Below are 6,000 nucleotides of genomic sequence, written 5' to 3'. Positions count from 1 at the left end.
AGGCCCAAAATTAACAGTTCCAGAACCAGGCTAACTTTATACCCATCTGACACGATTTTTGGCAAGGAACGTGATGGTGTGACCAGTTTCTTCATATGAGCAGCCAAATTTTAGTAAACTTGCATAAGAGAATCTTTAAGATTCTTGGGGAGCCCAGATTTGGCTGAGGCAAAAAGGGTCGTGTTTATGTCTAGATTTCACGGTTTTTCGCAAAGATGGCACATGTTATTTCTTCATCTGAGTAGCCCATTTTCAAGCCGTCCCCAAATTTGGAGGTATAAAATGCATTATTGCCATGTGCTCATTTGATTTTGTTGGGATGATGATTTGAATTTGAGATCCATGTATGCCACTTTGTGAGAGGATCATTGTATGCCACTTTATGTGAGAGATTGTTCCATTGTCATGCTGGAGGAGAACACTTGTGAGTGAGAGTTCTATGGGAGAATGTCTCATGGAGAGACACACCACTTTGGTTAAGGGGGTTCATTCTTGTATTGACAAAGATTGCATCATGCACTCATCATATTCTTGCAGCAACTAATGAAGTGGCCTCCCCACTCTTGACACCCAGCCTGGAGATGTAGTCCACACTAGATGAACTCCGTTATCATATCGTTGTGTTTTGGTTGTTCATGATTATTTGTTCCTTGTTTCATGTTGATGGTTTGCTAAAGTGTTGTTTAAGAATTCACATTGCTCATGATTTCACAAGCAAATGTAATTGTCAGTAAAAGGTCTTGTAAGATGGAGATTTTTGTTTGAAAGCACTCATGAAAATTTATCAGATCAAAGTGGATGTCCTCCTCATCATCATGATAAGAGATGAAAATATGCCTCAAAGGTGGATCATTTAAGAGTATAGTCAACAAGGCTCAAGCTCCAAGTGTAGCCAACCCAAAAGATGTACAACAAACCCTTCAAGTCACATGTATGACTCTAAGATGTAACACCCATCCATAGATCAAGGAAAGTGTAGTGGGTCTCATAGAAGTAGGTTGACCATTATAGAATACACCATGGATCAAGGGTCAAACTAATAAAACTCACTCTTTGATATCTTGCACATGCATATGAGACCAATGCTTAATGATAAACTGGCCTCAAATCACATGAAGTGCCTCCACACATGTGTAATAAGAGGGAGCTCCAAAAGAACATAGTGTAAGTCCATCACAAAGTACAACCTCAACATCAAAACACAACAATGAAACTAATCACTCTAACAATTAAATGTATCTATGCAACATGTAAGCCTAAAATACCATGGAGAAATGGTTCACCCCATGGGAGTGAGTATCTATCCAATCAATTATCACAAAAGGGTCATGATAAACACATCAAACACTACATGTCCTCATCAAAGTGGCATGTCATGAATCCTCGTGCATATGATGAAAACCATTTGAATTCCATGCCAAAGTGCCAATACCACATCCATTGAAGAAATATCATCATGCAAAACCCGTGACCAAGATCCTCTAACACTCTAGGCAATTTCATGATTCCAAATGCATGTCACAATGCCCAAGGCAAGGGACACAATGCCATATCCTTGTCATGATTCCCAAGGTAATAAATATTTGAAAAGTATCCATATCATGAAGTCAACCATGAAATGTGAACTACTCTGCAAATATAAGTGCTAAAGCTATGCCAAGTTAGCCTCCTAAATCTCAAGTCACTCCATTAAATCATCAAATAGTGTGCATGAAATCCACATGGCAAGATGGGAAGCACTCCATGTAAATAGTTTCTCATTGCATTAAACATCATTTGAGGATGAAAAATAGACATATAAAGTGGTAGGGTGCTCTTCTACAAGAGCAACATCTCATCCTTTACAAGGAAGCTAGCATCATCATCAACCAAGTTGATCAATTAAGACAAGGTATGTAATATGAAGATAAGATCATCAATAATTAGACCATCCATCAACACCAAATACCATGACACTAATCCATATGAGTATCAAGAGTGACCACGAAGAGAGAAATAAGAACCAAGACAATCAACCACATGATCCATTAAATCAACATCTCATGCAACATCAAGAACAAGTAAGAGGATCTACAACCATCACCATGTACAATTAATATGTATTATCTCCAAGCAAAAAAGTAGAAGGTCCATTAACATCCCCATGAATTACTCTTAAATTTTTTAACATGTGATGAGAATCACATGGTTACCTCTCGTATAGCATGAGAGAGAACAAGACCAATTTCTATCATATAATAGGATCCTCTGGTAACAATTATATCCCATTTTAATCCTATCCCCAAGGATGTACCAATTCCCATATCAAATTTTCATGTTCATAATGTTATCTCCTTTGTGGTCACCTAAACGTTTTGAATTTCATTTGTCACCAAATGCCTTTGTTTTTTCGTTACCTACTATTTTCCTATGACCAACTTTCCTTTCCTCTATAAGGATTGAAACAAGCCACTCAATGGGGGCTTCTGACTCTATCATTACACACTTAATTACAAGTTTCTCATTCTCATATGATAACATGTGAGATCTCCAACTGTATAAGTCAAACATTGTCATAGGCAATGAAGGATGAGATCTTTGATCACCATTATGCCAATTGTTTGACAATGAGCTATTACTTATGGCACGACTCTACATTGCTTCCTCTTATTATGTAAGAGATCTTTTTTCTCATCCTACATGTCCATCCTTTAATTGACTATGGGTTGCCATTCATTGGTCCTAGGAGTAGGACAATGTTGTTCATGTTGAAAAGTGTGCAACAAGAAATGCTTGTTGAGAGTGCAACAAGATGATGGAGCTTAGTGAAAAGAGTCGCCTTCACTAAGTGGGCCCGCAAGCTATTTTTGGCACAAGTCTATTTTTAGACTATGTCTATTTTTAGACATATGGATCATGTCTATGGATTGCAGGTTGTTGTTTATGGATGAGTGGTCAAGTTGGGAAAAATAGATGGACTTCTATTTTTGATGAAAGTGTGAGTGATCAAAGTCTATTTTTAGACTGGCTGTCAAAAATAGAAAAGTCAAATATTATTGTCTGATAATAATATTTGGACTATAAACTTGATCTTATTCTCTTGGAGCACTTCAGGATGAGCTACAGATGTGGTACATGCAGATCCCAGAGGGAAATACGTGGTTACCTATGGGATGCCTAATATTTGCATGCAGGACATCAGTTAGAACTCAAGTGAGTTGAGTTTAGTGGATTGGAGGTGCAGTTGATGGAGTTGTGTTCAGTTTAGCTTTGTTAAACTGGTTGTATTTAGTCTAACTGATCAATAGACTAGAGATGAGTTGGGTGAATTAGTTATTAATTAATTCACAAGTTATTAACTCATAATACAACTATAGAATACATCAGTTAACTCAGTTGCATGTCAGTGCATGTTCAGTTCAGCAGGGACAGGTGGTAGAGAATCAGATTGCTATCAGTTGTGCACCAGATCTTGCACAATCAAGGGATTGAGTATGCCAATGAGTTTGCTCACGTATTTTCCCAGTATTGTAGCCTTTACTCATGTCCAACAAAGTGTGAGTGACTATTTTGAGGTGAAATACTAGTTTGGGAAGCCATTCTCATCAGTTCTTGAGCAGGTATTGAGCAGTGGAGGCAGGCAAGCAGTGGAATAGATTTGGAGATCAGATCTGAGCTGTATTGTGTGTAACAGGTGGAGATGGTACTGGATTGCTTGTGATAAGCATTGTACTTTGTAATGTTACATGATTCAATCAATATAATATACAGATAGTGTGGGGTTTTTAGCGAGATGCTTTCCTCGGGATACATACTATGTTAATGAGTTTGATTGATGCTTCTATGTGCGCCTGTGAATGTTTCTACTTCTGTAAATTGATGATCAACGCAGAGGAGATTATGTATTATACATGTTCCGCTTATAATTGTATGATCAAGATAATCTCTGTGAATATGTGTTAAATTATTCAAAATTTCTACATGGTATCAGAGCTAGATGATTTGTAGAAAAAATTTCTACATGGTATCGGGGCTGCTTGATTTGTAGAAGAGATTTTTACAGGATATCAAGCGAGGACTGATCATCAAATCTATTATTCAAAAAGTGTTTACATTTTATTTCTTCAGGCAGAGTCTGTAATCGGGCCAGGTAGCCTCTGGATTCATCCTTCTTTTGGAAGGTGAGATATCCGGTGAATGCCCATACAGTCGATCTCTGTACAAGAAATATTGTGTTCTCACGAATTCTAGATCGGAAGCAGTTGAGTTTTTGTGCTGGTGGAATTCGAATTTAATTCCAAAGCAAGAGATAAACTCAGAAACATTCAGTTTGAGAATGGAGACAGTATGCCCCAGTATCTCACGAAGTTCACCCAATGCCGGGATGAGCTGGGAAGTGTGGGGGTGACTGTTGGATGAGGATGGTGAGTCTAGCACTCCTTGACCTTCCTAAGAGTTGGCATAGCTACCAGGACTCGGTGAATGGAAGGGAGAAACTGCCAAATTGGGAACGACTATGGTCGGATTTGATGCAGGAGGAGATTAGACGGAGCACCAAAGAGATCTTTTTTCTCATCCTACATGTCCATCCTTTAATTGACTCTGGGTTGCCATTCATTGGTCCTAGGAGTAGGACAATGTTGTTCATGTTGAAAAGTGTGCAACAAGAAATGCTTGTTGAGAGTGCAACAAGATGATGGAGCTTAGTGAAAAGAGTCGCCTTCACTAAGTGGGCCTGCAGGCTATTTTTGGCACAAGTCTATTTTTAGACTATGTCTATTTTTAGACATATGGATCATGTCTATGGATTGCAGGTTGCTGTTTATGGATGAGTGGTCAAGTTGGGAAAAATAGATGGACTTCTATTTTTGATGAAAGTGTGAGTGATCAAAGTCTATTTTTAGACTGGCTGTCAAAAATAGAAAAGTCAAATATTATTGTCTGATAATAATATTTGGACTATAAACTTGATCTTATTCTCTTGGAGCACTTCAGGATGAGCTACAGATGTGGTACATGCAGATCCCAGAGGGAAATACGTGGTTACCTATGGGATGCCTAATATTTGCATGCAGGACATCAGTTAGAACTCAAGTGAGTTGAGTTTAGTGGACTGGAGGTGCAGTTGTATGGAGTTGTGTTCAGTTTAGCTTTGTTAAACTGGTTGTATTTAGTCTAACTGATCAATAGACTAGAGATGAGTTGGGTGAATTAGTTATTAATTAATTCACAAGTTATTAACTCATAATACAACTATAGAATACATCAGTTAACTCAGTTGCATGTCAGTGCATGTTCAGTTCAGCAGGGACAGGTGGTAGAGAATCAGATTGCTATCAGTTGTGCACCAGATCTTGCACAATCAAGGGATTGAGTATGCCAATGAGTTTGCTCACGTATTTTCCCAGTATTGTAGCCTTTGCTCATGTCCAACAAAGTGTGAGTGACTATTTTGAGGTGAAATACTAGTTTGGGAAGCCATTCTCATCAGTTCTTGAGCAGGTATTGAGCAGTGGAGGCAGGCAAGCAGTGGAATAGATTTGGAGATCAGATCTGAGTTGTATTGTGTGTAACAGGTGGAGATGGTACTGGATTGCTTGTGATAAGCATTGTACTTTGTAATGTTACATGATTCAATCAATATAATATACAGATAGTGTGGGGTTTTTAGCGAGATGCTTTCCCCGGGATACATACTATGTTAATGAGTTTGATTGATGCTTCTATGTGCGCCTGTGAATGTTTCTACTTCTGTAAATTGATGATCAACGCAGAGGAGATTATGTATTATACATGTTCCGCTTATAATTGTATGATCAAGATAATCTCTGTGAATATGTGTTAAATTATTCAAAATTTCTACATGGTATCAGAGCTAGATGATTTGTAGAAAAAATTTCTACATGGTATAGGGGCTGCTTGATTTGTAGAAGAGATTTTTACATGATATCAAGCGAGGACTGATCATCAAATCTATTATTCAAAAAGTGTTTACATTTTATTTCTTCAGGCAGAGTCTGT

Source organism: Pinus tabuliformis, chromosome 7, assembly GCF_031772625.1.
Source record: "Pinus tabuliformis cultivar Carrire ecotype Pingquan chromosome 7, CPIR1, whole genome shotgun sequence".
Lineage (NCBI taxonomy): Eukaryota > Viridiplantae > Streptophyta > Pinopsida > Pinales > Pinaceae > Pinus > Pinus tabuliformis.
Note: the sequence above shows the minus strand (reverse complement) of the source record.